General features: G+C 36.8%; 1 long non-coding RNA gene across 2 annotated transcripts in view; it reads right to left on the bottom strand.

The window, feature by feature from the left end:
- The window catches only part of LOC144367400 (uncharacterized), a 69,618-nt gene that overhangs the window by 38,982 nt on the left and 13,680 nt on the right, over nt 1–16,956 (bottom strand). Inside the window, exon 4 of one of the 2 annotated variants that reach the window (XR_013426754.1) lies at nt 10,237–13,048. The exons of the other annotated variant lie outside the window; for it this stretch is intronic. This is a non-coding gene — a long non-coding RNA (uncharacterized LOC144367400). Of the gene's footprint in view, nt 1–10,236; nt 13,049–16,956 lie in introns of those variants that run through there. 2 annotated transcript variants of the gene reach the window in all.

Here is a 16,956-nt window from a genome sequence, read left to right as displayed (position 1 = left end):
CTGGGTTTGATCCTCGACACCACACACACACACACACACACACACACACACACACACACACACGAAAATAAAAGAAAAATAAATAAAACAATTCTATATCATGTTCAAGCAGAACTTACTCTTGAAATAAAAAGCTGGTTCAACGTGTGAAAAATCAATGCAGTGTACTACATTCATAGGAGGAACAACAGAAACCACAAGATTATTTCAGCTGATGCCAGAGGGAAAAGCACTTGACAAAAATCAACACTATTTCATGATACAAACAATTAACAGACAAGGAGTAGAAGGAAACAGTCTGAGCATAATGAAAACCATATAAAAAAAGGCTACAGCTGAAGCCAAACTCAACAGTGAAAGACCGGAGGTCTCTCCTCTCAGATCACAAAGGAAGCAAAGATGCCAAGTATTGTCCTTTCTATTCAACATGTACTAAAAGTTCTATGAGCAAGTAGGCAAGAGAAAGAAATAACAACTAAATTAGGATAGAAGTAGTAAAATTCTATGTTCATGATGATGATATGATTGCATAGGCTAAAAAAATAAATATTCCACACAAAACTATCAGAAATAATTTAAAAATTCATCAGAATTATAGGATACAAATCATATACCAATAGACAGTAAAAAAGAGAAATAAAGAAATAAATCTCATTACACATAGCATCAAAAAAAAATAAAATACAAACTTATAGGAAGATAACAAGATTCAAATATTCAAAATTTCAGAACACTGTTGAAAGTAATTGAATGAGACACAAATAAGTATAAGGTATCTTGTGCTCAAAGACTGAAAGACTTCATATTGATAATATTTCCATATAACTCAAAGTGCTGTACAGAGTTAGTGCAATCCTTATCAAAATCTCGGTTTCATTTTTGTATAAATAGGAAAAAATTATATGGAATTTCAAGATATTATGAATTGTCAAAACAATCTTGAAATGGAAGAACTAAGAGATCTCACAAATTTTAACTTCAACATTTACAATTCCACAGTAACTAAAAGTGTGGTACTGCAATAAATACCAACACACAGACCAATGAAACAGAACAATCAGAAAGAAATAAAGCCATTTGTAAATGGGGAAATGGTCTTCATCAAGGGTGTCAAAGTATACAATGCGGAAAGTACAGCATCTTCAAATAGTATAGAAAAACTTATTGTTCACATTGAAAGAATGAAGTTAGATCCTTACCTCACACCATATGTAAAAATTATTTGAAGTAGAGAATAAACATAAACTAAGGCCTGAAGCTATGAAAATCCTATGAGAAATGATAGCTTTATGCTTTGGTCATGGTCTCTAAGATTGACACTAAAAACGCGGGCAACATAAGAAAAGACAAATATGATTACATCACACATGAAAATGTAGGGCTAGGGATTTTGCCCATAGGGAAGCATGAGCATAGCTTGTATAAAAGAATGGGTTCAAGCCCCATAAAATACTCAAACAAAACCACACACATACAGATACACACACACACACACACACACACACACACACACACATGCACACACATGCGCACACACACACTACTCATTCTGTTTCTATGGTTGAACCATTATTTATACATATTTTGCTGTCTTTTCTGGGCAAAAGCTTTTGGGTTTGACACAGGATAGTTATACAAAATTTATGTCAAAATATGACTTTGCTATTGTTCTTTATTTGAAGAACTTGCACTTATTTGAAGTATGGCTTCAGAAGATATATTTGAGTGTCAAGTTGACATGGCAGTCAAACCTTTGTTTTAGTAGATATGCTGCTGAAGCAAGCAAAAACAGCATTGTTTTAAAGCAATGTTTGGATTAAAACTTCTACCAAAAAAATAATTTCACTTGTCTTTACTGCTAGAAGGAAAAAAGTGTGTGATTTTGGTACAATTAATAAGTTTGAGATATTTAAGATGACAGAGAAAATAAGAAAAAATATTGGGGTTTGACTAATGTCATCTACATCGAAACACAATAAGCTACATTAATTAGCTCTTATTGAGTGTGTTACTTGTCTGTGTATGGTTCATGTGGCAGTACCAGAAAGAAAGAAACCAAACCAAAAAAAAAAAAACAGAATTGACCTAAAAGAACATATTTTTGATAAAGAAATAATAGCTCCTGGACCCACAGAATCCTACCCAGATGACAAATGCCAAAATATGCATGGCCTCTAGTGCTCCTATTAATGAGTCCATGAGTGGTAAGGGAAAACCAAGAATCTAGATTGGGTGCCTCACTCATGGAGCAGAAATTAACCAGATCAGGGGAAAAATATCTGAAGTTAAAGGATGCTGAAAATATATCCTCAACAATATCCTGCTATTGTATTAGTGCTCTATCCTATCCTTTTCTTTTGTCCCATAATAGATTATTTTTGTTTTAGTGGCCCAGTTTCTGTTCTTACAATATAATGCTAGAGTGTTTTACTGATAATTTTGTTCTTCGATATCTAGGAGAAGAAGAGGTTTGTGTGAATTTGCAAGAAGATTGAAAGTGTTATAGAAATTTGAGCCCAAACTATTTTGGACAGTCTTTCCTACTCTTCCAGACAAAGACGCAGAAGATTAATTTTTGTACTTAAGAGACTGCCACAGTTTGGATCGTGAGAGTCCCCCAAAGGCCCAGGTGTTCAAGGCTTGGTCCCCAGAGTGGTGCTTTTTGGAGGAGATAAAACTTTCAGAGGTGGGGCCTAGAGGAGAGTCTTTGAGTCATTGGGAGTATACTCTCAAAGGTGAATGATTTTGTTCAACACATGCTCTCACCATGAAGTGTTGCCTTTCTAGAGGCCCAAAAGTAATGGGGCCAAGTGATCATGGAATGAAATCTCCAAAAGTGTGAGCCAAAGAAACCCTTTCTATTTATAATTTGATTATCTCAGGTATCTTTTATAGTGACAAGAAGCTGACAGAACATTAATGAAAATTTATAATCCTGACTGAATAGATGTACCATGATCTTTTTGATGAGGACAAAATGTTTCTTGTCTATCTTAATAGTGCCAGCCTGGTCAAGCTATGTCTTTCAAGAATTGTAGACTTTACAGCTTTGAATTTAAAATTTTTTTTCTGTAACTTTAATCAGCCAGTGAAATATCAGTAGATAACATTATGTATAATAATGGGAAAATTTACCACCTATTTGGGACTTTTTTTTCTTTTTTCTTTTTTTATTTACAAATAAAAATTGTGTTGGGTTTGTGAACTGAAATGTAATGTCTGGAGTTCATTCACTATTATGGTACTTATTTAGACAAAAATGATGGATCTACAAATTGCTGTTATATTTTAAAATTCTATCATACAATTGAGTCTTTGAAAGTATTTTTCAAATTTCCAGACATGTATTTATTATATTTGCATCTTATAACCCTGTTTTCAACTGAAGTAAGCTTTCTGTGAAACCTGGAAGAAAAAAAAACATTTCCTAATTGAAATGTTCCAAGAGGCTTTTCCTTCTCTCAGGCCCAAAAATAAAGATGTCAGACCCTAGATCCACACCACATCCAGAATAATGGGAAGGCACTGCTCAGGTGCATACATGATGTAGTGAAACTGACTTAGGGATTTTGAAATAAAATGTTTGTTAAGCCATTAATTTGGCCTAGACTCCTGCATAGATTCAATAGACCAAATCAACATGGAGTTCCATCACAGTAGCTGAGTGCTATGGATCTCATATGGCACTAAAGGCCATGTGATGCAGGCCTGTTGCCAGCTTCTGGTGCTCCTGGGAGGTGATAGAAACTTTATGAGGCAGAACCTCATTGGAGCATTTTAGGTTTGGGGGCACATGTCCTTGAAGGGGATGTTGGGATCCTGACTTCTTCTCTGGTCTCTTTTGCTTCCTGGCAACCATGATGTGAGAAGTTTTGTAAAACCACATGCTTCCCACCATGATGTTCAGCCTTAACACAGGCCCAAAGTGATGAGCCCAAGAGATCATGGACTGAAACCCCTGAAACTCCTTTGAAGTTGCTTAACTCAGGTATTTTGTTACTACAATGGAAAGCTAACACTGAATTTCAGTTCATGTGGGAAAGTTTTGAACCACTTAAGCTGTAACCAAATAAATTTCCTGTATACCTCACTTCTGTTTTCTATATAAGCTATCTAATTATGTTGTTAGCCACAGTTCATAGTACCTCTTCTGATTCTTAGGGCTATTGGGAGCTACCAATGAATCATTGCTTTAAACTCCGTAGCCATTTTTGGGTTTCTCTCAGTATAACAGTGCTGAAAGACATGACCAGTTGCAGGTGGCTGCTGTAAATGGTGCCGATTCCATGCATGGCATGGGATTTATGGGTTTGATTATTTTGTATTCAGATGCCTGCTGCTCTGCAGTGAAAGAAATATTGGCACAGCTCAATAACCTCGAGGTGCCAGCTGTCCAGAGGAAGAAGAATATGTCACATAAATATATAGTTCCCAATTCACCTGTTGCTGCCCACTTTTTTTTTTTTACCTTGAAGAACCTTTTCTGACAATATGTCCCTTTAATGTGATTCCCCTTAAATAAATCATGCAGAGCCTTACTCCTTCTTAGAGATTGGACTCATCAGATCTGACCCACTCACCAGGCACCCACTGTGAAATTATTTTTTCTTGTATTTTGTTATTGTTTCTAAATATTATTTCAAACTTCTAATTTCCCAACCAGCTCACTCCTCCATGTGGTTATATGATTCATCATATTTTAGGACCCACTGACAATTTGATGCTTGAACAGGGATCTGTCCTTGAGGCATTCAGAATGAGAAATTTCAGGTGAGCTTGGCCACTCCTCATAAAAAAGATGCCACATCATTTTTGAAATATACAGAGGGGTGGAGTAAATTGTTTAGTCAGCCTGGTATAAAGCTTGCAATATTTTCTGAAACTATAACTAAGAAAAGAAAGCTCTTTTATGTTTTGGATGAAGAAGGCACAATTGTCACAACTTTTAGAATTTGCTCTTCAAACTTGTCTTTGTATCCTTAAGAAAGGAGCAGTAGATGCAGATTCTTGGGAGGCACTTGGTACCACTTACCAAGTGACTGAACAAAATCCACATGGGATAGTTTATATTGTGGTCATTTATCTTGTGGAATAGAAACTGTCTTCACTCATCTTGTAATAGCATAAAATGTTTGGTTTCTATCTCAGTTTCAGATTTTAAAGGCTACAAATTGTTAGGTAAGGCTCTTCAGCCTCTGGCATTTTCTCTAGCCCTCTACTTCCCAGCAACAGTCTTTGTCTTCTGAGTGTGGAGGAAAAAGATAAAATTCTGGCAATGTTTTTTTTTAGAAAAAAATTTTTCAACCTTTCTGGAGATAAAACTCCAGAAGGAAATATTTTAATGGTGATTTGGCCAGAAACTGCTGGGTGCTGTCTGGTTGCAAAAACAAACCAAAGGGCTAGGGTTGTGGCTCAGTGTTACAGTGCTTGCCTGGCATGTGTGAGGCCCTGGGTTTGATTCTCAGCACCACATACAAATAAATAAAATAAAGGTCCATCATTATCAACATCATCAACAACAACAAAAAGCAACCAGAGGTTCTGCCTTGATCCTGCAGAATTGACAACCATGCTGGTTTGTTAATAAGCCCCTCTCTAATTCAACAGCTTCAGGAGAGAGAAATGGAAAGATTCTAAATGTACAAGTTTTTCTTAACAAAAATTTTTATAATTTTTTGTTTATTTGTATTCTTTAAATGTCTGGTCTTTAAAAATTATTATATTTTTCTAATCAGTTTTATTTTATCTAACTATGGAGAGGTTTTGTACTCTCTTTGTTTAAAGGCCAATTTCAAGAGCGGGTGATGCTAGGAGTGTGTCTGGCAGTCCTGAGGACAAAGCTGGCAAATCTGAAATCTTTTATTTCAGTGTTCCCATGATTGCCAGATTTCAAACCTGATACTTCCATCTACAAAATTTACTTCTAATTTAAAGTCATAATGTAAAAGTCTGATTGACTTTATTTTAATTGCTAGAGCAAAGAAAAGGATTGATAAAAATCTATGCCATTACTTCCAACCTATGGAGCTCTACCTGAAAAAGTTATAATTTTTTGTTTATTTGTCTATTTTGTGTATGCATGAACACACTATCTTGTATTTGTGCTATGTTTGTATGTCTATGAGATTAAAAATTGGCATATAGATAAATGAGTGCTCATAAATTAAAATTAATATTAAAATGTATCCAAATATATTTTAATTAATTCAAGTAACTTACAAATAATTTCCATTTAACCTGGATAAACAGATAAATGTAAAGTTGGCTTCAACGTTACTGACTCACAAGTTTTTCCAGGTAGTCAGTTAATTAATAAACTGCTGATTAATGTGAAATGTCTAAAATATACTATACATTGCATCTAACAATTGTCTTCAACAGGAAAGGGATGTTGAATATTATTATTTATGTTTGTTTGATGTCTTGGCTTTTACTTTTAAGAATAAGATAATTTAAGATAAATGGGATTAATTTTACATGTCTTTACTAAAGAAGATACTTATTAATTTATAAAGTTAAAGTGCTAAATATCATCTATTAAATATAGAAATAGCAAGCAATATTAACTAAAAGATATGTAAATGTTACAATGTTTATAATTTTGTTAATATAAAATGGTTTAAAATTCTTTTGTTCCTTAGGTTTTCACTGATAAAGGACTTGCTAGAAGTTCAGCTTCTGTCAGGTATGATTTATGGACAAGGGTCTAAGAAATTTTTCTACTGGTAAAGTAAATCACTGTGAATGTCTGGGTAAATGAAAACAACATTGGAACAAAACAAATTTCAAACACTTTGCATGTAATTATATTGCTTATAAAAAATTAGCACAATTAGCTAAAGTTGTTTAAACCTTTTCCCTCTTTTAAAAAGACGAGTTTGGTTGTGTGCTAAGGCTTTTTTACATGTATAGATAAGCTCTTTTCTTAGACCCCTGTTAATTGGGGCTTTTAAAAATGAGAGAAGAGAGAAATTCTAAAACAATAATATACTCAAATTCAATAAAATTGTTTTTAGTGTCTATTAAGTTTCATTAAAAATACACAAAAATACTAGTCTTGAAGGAATTAAGGTTGTACAATCTTGGTTAAACAGTAACTGTTATTTTAAAGTATCTCATTATATTCCAGATTTCAAATTGAAGGATATGGAAAATGGGCCTCAGGACATTTCTCTAATCTACAGCTGTTTCCCCACTGGCCTTTTTTATGGTAATTGAGCTTTTGATAAGCCTGAGGGAAGGGAAAAAAGAAAAATGGGAGAACACAAAAGAACTTGCACCTGACTGGCCCTTAACTCCCTACCCTAATGGATCTGCTGATCCCAAAGCTTAGTAAACCTTAGTAACTTCCCTATCTGACCTTCTGTCCCACCCTATTGGATTAGCTGACCCTGATAAACCCCAGGAATCATTTTTCTGCCCCACCCTAAATGAGGCCTGTAACATTCAGACCCTTGTCTTTTGGCAGTTTGGTTTTTTTCTGCCCAGAAGATGAGCTTTGTGTGTTTGATTGACTCCTTGCTTAATAAAGAGCTTTCTGATTTCAGGTTGGCTTCCTGCCTCCATTCTTTGTCCTTACTGGGAATCTACTGAAAGACTCTTTGTGCTTACACAAATTTTTCTTTAAAAGCTAAACTTAGTTGATATAAAAACATAAGTGCAATTGTGATACTTTGATTGACTTCTACATTTACTAAATAAGTTTGTATTTTCAAAGTAAGAGATAAGATTGGTAAGAACATTCTGCAAAGCTGATGTCTCCAATCTAAAGTTTCTTACAACAGTGCTTTCTTTCAGACTTATATAAAAATAACAAATTAATTAGATGTTTAATTATGTCATTTAATATTTTGTAATTTAATAAGTTATAAAATTTTATTACTCTCTACCATGAAAAGTAAACTTTGTAAGCACAAAGGGGATTCAGGTGAGTTCCTAGGTAGGGAAGCAGAAAATGTAAGCACAAAGAGAAGGAAGCCCACCTGGAATCAGCAAGCTCTTCTTTATTTAGCGGAAGCATCAATCAAACAACTGAGGCTCATCTCTCGGGCAGAACTGGGCCAACACAAGATTTCTGAATTTTCCTACATTATCTCCTAAGTTCTCAGTCAAAAGTAGTAACAGGGAACATATCATGGGGTCACTTAGTAACCCCTATTGTGAGAGGATGACTTTGCAGAGACACGAAAAACCCTGGACACCAATGTGGGCCATACTGGCCAATAACCGCTTCCAGCTAGGACACCTAAGGCTGAGTCCAGAGCTGCCTCCCTTTAGTTCAAGATACTTTTGACAAATCCCCACCCTGACACACAGTGATCCCCTGATGGAAACCGACCCTGAGCCTTAGCACTGCCCCTGCCTCAGGAACCCCTTCCCAGCAGAATCCCAGGGCCTGTCACAGATGCTGGCCTGAGAAAACAACCTGTGCAAAAGAACATGCATGTTACAAACATATAAACATGAAAATAACACACCATTACACATTTTCTAGGTAGGAAAATTACCAGGTTATTTGGAACAACTATCACAGTAGATTTGACATTTTTTACAAGTATATTCTTTAAAAATATTCAACTTCCCAAAAATGGCTCAAAAATAACCAGGTGTAATCACTGAAAAATATGAAATCAGTAGTAAAAAAATCTTCCTATAAAGGTCAGACTCAGTCACTGGAAAATCCAAAAATTTAATAGTGGTGTACATGTCATTTTGCACAAGATTATAGAAAATACTAAGAAAGGCAACATACCTGATTCATACTAAGGCTAAGTTAGCATTACCCAAATCCCTGAACATAGTGCCAGAAAAAAACCTGAGTTTGAGGTAATTCCTGAAATAGGTGCAAAAATTTTAATAGAAATATTAAGGACTTTAACCTAGCAACACATAAATAGGATACATGTATCATGACCTACCTGGGTTTCTCCAAGAACACTATGATCTGTAAGAAAAATCTCTGCAAATCATTATGTGAATAGGTTATATTCTTGCAATCAATGAAAACTGTGTTTTAAAATTTAAAATCTATAGGGAGGGAAAGTATAAAGAAATTCAGTTAAGAATTTCTCATAATATTAGAGAAAAAAATTTCTTTCCTCCATGTTCAAAAGTAACTTTCACTAATTTAGTGTATATAAATCCAGTCCATGTTTTTGTATTTTTACCAGGTGAATGTATATATGTGAATCCAGTATAATCATTACACTTTCAACTCCTGTTTCATTTTACAGTCATCATACTATAAAACTGGTTTGGAAACATCATATTTCACTACATAGTGTCACATAGAACACCCTCATAATAAGGTAGTACTAGTATATTATTTTTAACTATGCTCTGCTTGTGGCTTAGATCATAAATGTCCCTTAAAGCTACATGGGGCAAAGGTTTAGTCTCTACTGTGATGACACTTGGACATGGTGGGATATTTAAAAGGTTGGGCCTAGTGGGAGAACTTTAGGTCATTTCAGACAGGACTTCAAAGGGATTGTGGGGCCCTGCCCCCTCCTTTTTTCTTCCCCAGACTTCCTGGTCATGTGGTTGACAGTTTTAATCTACCTTAATGTGCTGTCTCCCCTTGGGCCCAAAGCAAGAAGACAACTTACTAGGAACTGAAACCTCCAAATACATATACCAAGCCTGAAGTTGTGGACAACACCTATAATCCCAGCAACTCAGGAGGCCAAGGCAGGAGGGTCACAAATTCAATGCCTACTTGAGCAACTTAGTGAAAACATGTCTCAGAAAATAAAAAGGGCTGATAAAGTAGCTCAGTGGAGAGGACTTCTGGATTCAACCCCCCTAGACAACAAAAAAAGAAAGAAAGAAAGAAAGAAAGAAAGAAAGAAAGAAAGAAAGAAAGAAAGAAAGAAAGAAAGAAAGAAAGAAAAGAAGAAAAATAAGCCTTCTCTCAGGTATTAATTATAGTGCTGGAAAGTTGACCGAAACAGAAAGCTTGATTACTTCATGAGCCTTCTTATCTGAGGAATCAGTGTTCTACAAGAAGAGATAAAAAGGTTTCTTGGAAACATCTAGTAGTAGAATTGCTAGGCATCTTCAAGTTCAATAAACATTACCACAGACTGTCCAAAGTGATTGTGCAAACTTTTTTTCATTTTTCATATTAGAGATTTGCTGTTTCCCCACCTGTTCTCAGTCTCATTATAGGAAGAAAGATATTTACAAAATTAAGATTTGTATGTTACACACCTTGGAAATTCATGGAAAACATGCTTTACTGTGCAATATAATTTGTATTTCATAATTTCACAGTCAGAAAAATAGGAGACACATGACAAACATAGCATATGAGAGTCTTCACAACAGTTCCAACAGGGTGGGCAAAGTGCAAGAACCACCAGTGCAAGCTTTCTTCACTACTCCAGGTGTTGGTTAAATGATCATAACCTGTATACACTGTTTTGTAATTAAATATTGTCAGAGAAAAATGGAAAGAGCTACCCAAGAGAGCTCCAGCCTTGTTCTGCTTCTACACAAACACCCCAGCCATCAACTGGGAATTCAGGAGGAGTTGCTCCTCTCTTCCACTGGCACTGTGTGAATGGTGCCCCCAGTGGCCTGAGAGATGTATCCTGCAGAGCTGTGTTGGAAGGAGCTGTGGGAGAGATGGGAAACTCTCTGGAATGCTTTAAATGTTCTAAGTCCTAAAGCCTAAAATTATTAAAATGTTTTCAAAAGTGGGAGTTTCCCAGATACCTCCCACTTTGAAGTCTTATATCAAAATCTCAGACCAACAGTACCCAAATATTCAACTGGGCACCCTTCAGATATTTTTGCCCCACATGCCCAGGTGACTGTCAGAACATTCTGGATTCCCAAAGAGGGGTTCTCAGGCCAGTGCAAGTGCCTCAGGGGTTCTTGTGATTGCAGAAGCTGGAGCTGTGATTTCAGTGGAAGCCCTGCCTTCAATGTGGAAAACTCAGGTAGCATTATGTCTTTTAGGTGGATGGAAGTGTCCATCTAAATAATGGTTACAGAAAGATTCTGCCAATAATGGGAATTGGAAATGGAATGACACTTCAATAGGCACATGCCTGCCACAGTACACTCCAGGCACATTCACTATGAGCACAGTGGGAGAGTTTAGGGCTGGGGGAGATTTTTTAAGGCAAAAGTAAAAAAGAAGTAAAACAGATATTTCCTAGTAATAAGTCTTGGCAATAATGGTTCATAAGAAGAGTTCATAAGACAATGTCTGGGCAGACATCACTACAGAAGCCTGTTCATAGAAGGGTGAATTCTGGCAGAATCTTGAGAATTCTTATCAGGCAATACCAGGTGAGATGGCTTCCTTCATAACATGCTAGATTTTTTTTGGATTGATACATAAACAAATCCATTTTCATATCAATGATGCTGATTACTTTCAGAGAGTCCAGGCTGTCCTGGAAGGCTATGCTGTGTCCTGAAGATGCTGTCCTAGTCCATGGAGGAGAGCAACAGCCTGTGGACCCCTCCATACAAAGTACACTAGAGTATGTTACTTCCAACGGTGAGATAACGTGTGAGGCAGGGCTGTGTCAAATGTGTCTACCTAAAGTATACACTGGTTTGAATGTGGCAAGTGCTGTCTTCTTGCTTGTTGGTTCAGAAGTGCCTGCATAAGTCCAACTTTCTCCAGGGTACTAAAAGATGAACAATCAGAGATCTACCACTGGTCGATACTGCTGTCCCATCACAGACACTGACAATTTAGAAAGCTCTCTCTGTGTGTGTGTGTGTGTGTGTGTGTGTGTGTGTGTGTTTATGTTTGCTGGGGGGCTGGGGATTACATGAAGAATTTGGGGAGTTGGGATTTTTAAAAAAATTTTGTCTGTTTATTTTTGTTGTTGTTGTTTTGGAGGTTCTTTTTTTGTATTTTATGTTTGGTTTGTTTTGTTTTTTGGTATTTTTCATGAAGATATCCTGATCTCACCATTTTTTATTTTTTTTTAATATTTTTATTTGTAGATGGATACAATGTCTTTATTTCATTTATTTATTATTATATGATACTGAGGATTGGACCTAGTGCCTCACATAGTGTAGGCCAGCATTCTACCACTAAGCCACAGCCACAGCCCCCTGAACTTAGCATCCATATGTACAAATTTAAGATAGTCCTTTTCTCTGAGCCTTTGTGGTTGAATACAGAATGTCCTAGGATGATAGCTCTCTGAAATTGAATGCCATGTTCTTCAGTTATAATTTAAGTCCAGTCATATCCCTCTTCAGACCCCACATTCCAGAGCTGCTGGGTTAGGAACCTGGGCTGCTCTGCAGCACATTGCTGTCCATCTTGCCCTAAAAGCACTGAAGATAACTGACCTCCATTTGTGGAGATGTAAACTGCATCTCAGAGATCAGGGTCTTTCCATTCCTTTGGCAATGTGCATCCTGATGTTGTAGAGGGAGGGCACCTTGTGTATTAAGTTCTCATGCTTCTGGGACATTAGAAGTGGGTCCTGAAATGGCAGCTTCTCTTGGTAATTCTGGGGTTGTTGCCGCTGTGGATTATAATATCCCAGTCACTCTGCTGCTGTCTTTCACACAAACCAGAGAGCTCCTGCTCCTCCTGCTGCTGCATCTTTCCCTGAACAATGTTACCACTGGGCAAAGGCAAGGCTTCTGTGCTGGCTTTCCTCTGTCATAAACATGGCCCTGTCAAAATGCTGCAAAGATGAAGCAGGATGACTATAGGTGGCTGGAATGAAGCTGAGAGAAGGTCCACTTCCTCTGGCCCCTTGACCCTGCGAAGTACAACTTGGCTCCTTTCTCATGCCTGGGAACATGGAGACACATGAGCTATACTCTTCAGTGGGAAGTCATCATGTCTCCATAGGAAAAAAGCCAGTTTCTTTCAGTGGAGCCTGCTGGGGGTGGAGGGGGCTGTGCAGTGGTGCTATTGTCACATTGCATCTGGGCATCCTGATGACCTAAAACAGGATGACCTTGATCATGGAACTCATGTTGTCTCCTGGCATCAAACATTCTCTGTTTTGTTTTATGTTGTAGTGTGGATTTTTTTTTTTTTTTGGAATCAATTCTAAAAATAAAGAGAAATTATTTTTAATCAAACATTTTATACTTAAGCTTTATTTCAGCATTATCACTGATGTGGTTCTTAACCTTGAGTAGACACAAAAAAGGCAATCCTTCCAGGTTGTGAATGGTGCCCAATTCCAAATTCCAAATTGTCTCTACAGTCTGCGGCAGCCCTTCTGTCCATGAGAACCCAGGCTTTTCAAAGTCTCCCAGCAACCTCTCTGCAACCTCTGTTTGAGAATGATCAGAACCCTAGCTGCCCTCCACACATTCTCACAACTTCTGTATCTTTTCAAGTCACTCTATCAAGGTACAGTCATGACTCAGTGTATTGTAAGAACATTTTAAAATTTGTTGTATTTGAAAGGCACGTACAAAACAAACAAAATTTGTCACAACTGGGCAGTGCATTTTACATGTGATTCTAACAACTGCACTGAACAACTCTAGTCTTCATGTTGTTCTCCTGCACAATTGAGGATAACTGCAGTGCCAGCCATAGTCCCCAAGGCTTTGAAGTGGGTATATGGAAATGAGAAAATGCTTTTCAGACTACACAACCCAATTAGATAGGGTTGTAGAGGGGACCAGACAAGAGTGGAAGCCTTTTGATATTTATCTTTAGGTTTAGATATAGATTTAGGTTTAGAGCTAGAAGTATCTTCTATGCATACTTAGAATTGTTAAAATTGTCAAAGTACATAACAAAACTGGTACCTCTAAAACACACTCTCATTTTCTCTTTTCAACATAATTATAAACAGAAAGATGTGGTGCAAGAGACCATAATTTGTAAGCAGTTACAGAGCTTTGAGCAAGTAGGTTACAAAAAAAATTAAACAAAATGCATGTGCTTCTTTTTTCACAACCAAACATCTTAGGATCCTCTCTCTGATCAAGCTGGCTTCTGATCACATGTTCATTCTCTAAGCACAGGTAACTAATTTCAATGAAAATTTCTTTCCAAGTCATTACTTTGTTCAGTTATTTTTTACTTATTTGCAAAATATCATTGATTTGAAAGACATTTGAAATGCTTCCACTTCACAGAATTTTTATAACACAATAACTTCAGTGATTTTGTGATTCCTGTATTTTCCAAAGCTCTTCCTATATTCCCTTTCTTATTTTCTCCAAAATGTCCTCCTACTGTCAAACAACCAACATATTTACTGACCCATGGATAATGACAGAATAGAAATATAGAGAAACCCTCTTCAGTGTATATTAGGGCAACCCAAATGTAGTAAAATTTGGGAGCAGCTTTAAAAATAATTTATGAAAATAACTACAGCAGAAATTTCTAAGACAAAATATTGGCTTATGTAAAAAATGGCTAAAATGTACCTACTAATTCCATATATGGGACATAATTGAACCAAGCCCTTTCCTCTGCATTTAGGCCATCATCTCTTGGAGTTTGACTGGCATACCAAACTTTTATATATCTAAAGTAAAAACTGCTAATGTCTCTGGCATACAACTGCTCAGGACAAAAATCGTACAGCCATCTTTAACTTTCCTCACTGAATACCCAACACCTCTGAAAATTATCAGGTCCACCTTCAAAATATTCAATCTTTCTAGTTCTGTAGAAATCAATAGCTGATCAAAGACTGCACAATTCTGCTGAGGGCCATTACCAAGTAGGAATGATGCATTGAAATTTCCTTGCCAAGCGTACCCCATGCTGCTTAGAGGACATTCGATGGGACATTGCATGCTTGCTTTAATAAGGTGACCTTGCTCAAGAACCTAGGCGGATCCGGGTTTAGAGCTGATCAGGTTTGAGGAAGTAACCGGCTCCTTGAGTTTAAGGCATTGCCAGTTTAAGACAATGGGTTTTAGGGAAGTTGGAGGTTGAAGATTATTGCTGGGATTAGGGTGTTCCTGCTGCTTGTTCCCGTTGAGTTCTCATGAGATTAAAAGGGGATTTGTAGATAGCCTCGTGGAGTAGGTGAATTGTGCGGGAGATGGCAGAACTCGATTGCCCCTGGACCTGCGTGGAGGTGGTGTGAGAGTGGGAATAAAGAATTGCTGTTTGAACCTACAAAGGTGTGTGGTGGCTCGTGATTCTGGTGCCAAGCCGAGACCTTGGCACAATTCCTATCCTGAATATTTGCAAGAGAATTTTAATTGGTGCTTATTCTCAAACTTGCCTCACAATAGTTGATTTTTCCATAAAAAATCATAAGATACATTCACACACACACACACACACACACACACACACACAAATGAATTCATGACAAATCAAAATTGTCCTATGTGAAGAAATGGCATAAAACTTTTTCAAAGAATCTTTGTATTTCCTGTATCATGTACAAAGAGATATGCTAAACAATGGTTTAAAGGCCAATCTTAAAATTAGGAGATTATGATCTACAGGGTAGAAAAAATAGTCAGTTTTTAAAAACCCAAAAATATAAAGAGGCAAATAAAAAAATGCTCATCCATAACAGTAATTGAGAATATACAAATAAACCAGCTCCCCTTAATCTCATAGCCAACAGTTAAAATCATTGGGGTAGAGTAGGAGAGGAATAATAATGAATAAAATAGGGATGAAATATTGGAATGGTACAAGTATTGATTATTATGAACACGTTGGTTTTGCTCTGTACAATGATATTCAAGTGAACTTATCTTTCAAATAGCAACCAAATAAAGGATACTTCAAGTTTTTGGAGCATGTAACATGACTCTTTTCTAACCCCTCTCCAATGGGATGGAAGTCTTAAAACACTGAACAAAGGGCTGGGGTTGTGGCTCAGTGGTAGAGTGCTTGCCTAGCATGCACAAGGCACTGGATTTGATCCCCAGCACCACATAAAAATCTAAACAAAATAAAGGTATTGTGCCCATCTACAACTAAAAGTAAAATAAAATACAAAACCACTGGACAAAAGAGTCAAGGATTTATATGGAGGGTGTGTTTGGTTGTAGTGAGTATTGAAGCCAAGGCCTGTGGCATGCTAGGTAAACCCTCTACCACTGGGTCACACTCAAAATAGAAAAAGCTAGAAGGCTGGGGATGTAGCTCAGTGGTAGAATACCCTTGGATTCAATCCCCAGCACAACAACAAAATAAATAAATAAAAATGAGAACATAAAATGGTGAATAGAAGTGTAAAGAATAGTATATTTATGAGATTGAAGTTGTTAGTAGTAACATGAAAATAAAATATTGTCACTTTAATTTTATTTCCACTAAGAAAAATAGCTAAGAATTGGCACAAAAAGGAAATGAGAAGAAAGTCAAAACGTGCCACTATCAAAAAGAAAAGATAAAAACCCAAGTCAATGCAGTAGAACAAAGGAGACAGAAGCACACAAATGCACACCCACACATATACATGCATACACACACAGGTGTAAGATATAACAAAAATAGCAGTAGTAGCCCTACTGCCTCTTTCATCTGCTTTTCTCTCCCTCTAATAGCCTGGTTTTTCAGTATTTTTCAGAAGGGCAGCAGATAAACTCAGTAGTTGTCCCACTGGATGTACCAAAGAGCATCATCCCAGCACGTTCTCATTTTCATTTTGAGACAGAGTCCTACAAAGTGACCTCAAACTTCAGATCCTCCTGCCTTAGGCTCCTGGAGTCACTAGAATGACAGGCCTTCACTCCCATGCATTGGCATTGTTATTTTACAAAATAATGGGATTCTGGGTAACAAGCTCATACATGTATAAAACATGCTTGGTTCACAGACCCTCCCTGTTTCTGTCCTCTCCTCTCTGGATGATGAATCCACTTGGAAGGCATTAATTCTTCTATAGAAAACAAAAAAATGGAACATTTATTTCTCAGTTCAATGAAACATTAGGCAGAATTGAACAAATGGTACTGGGAAAACTGGATATCCACATGCAAAAAATCAAGTAGAACCATTTATCCTATATG

Source organism: Ictidomys tridecemlineatus, chromosome 10 (assembly GCF_052094955.1).
Source record: "Ictidomys tridecemlineatus isolate mIctTri1 chromosome 10, mIctTri1.hap1, whole genome shotgun sequence".
NCBI classification, from domain to species: Eukaryota; Metazoa; Chordata; class Mammalia; order Rodentia; family Sciuridae; genus Ictidomys; species Ictidomys tridecemlineatus.
This window is presented reverse-complemented; position numbering and strand designations above follow the sequence as displayed.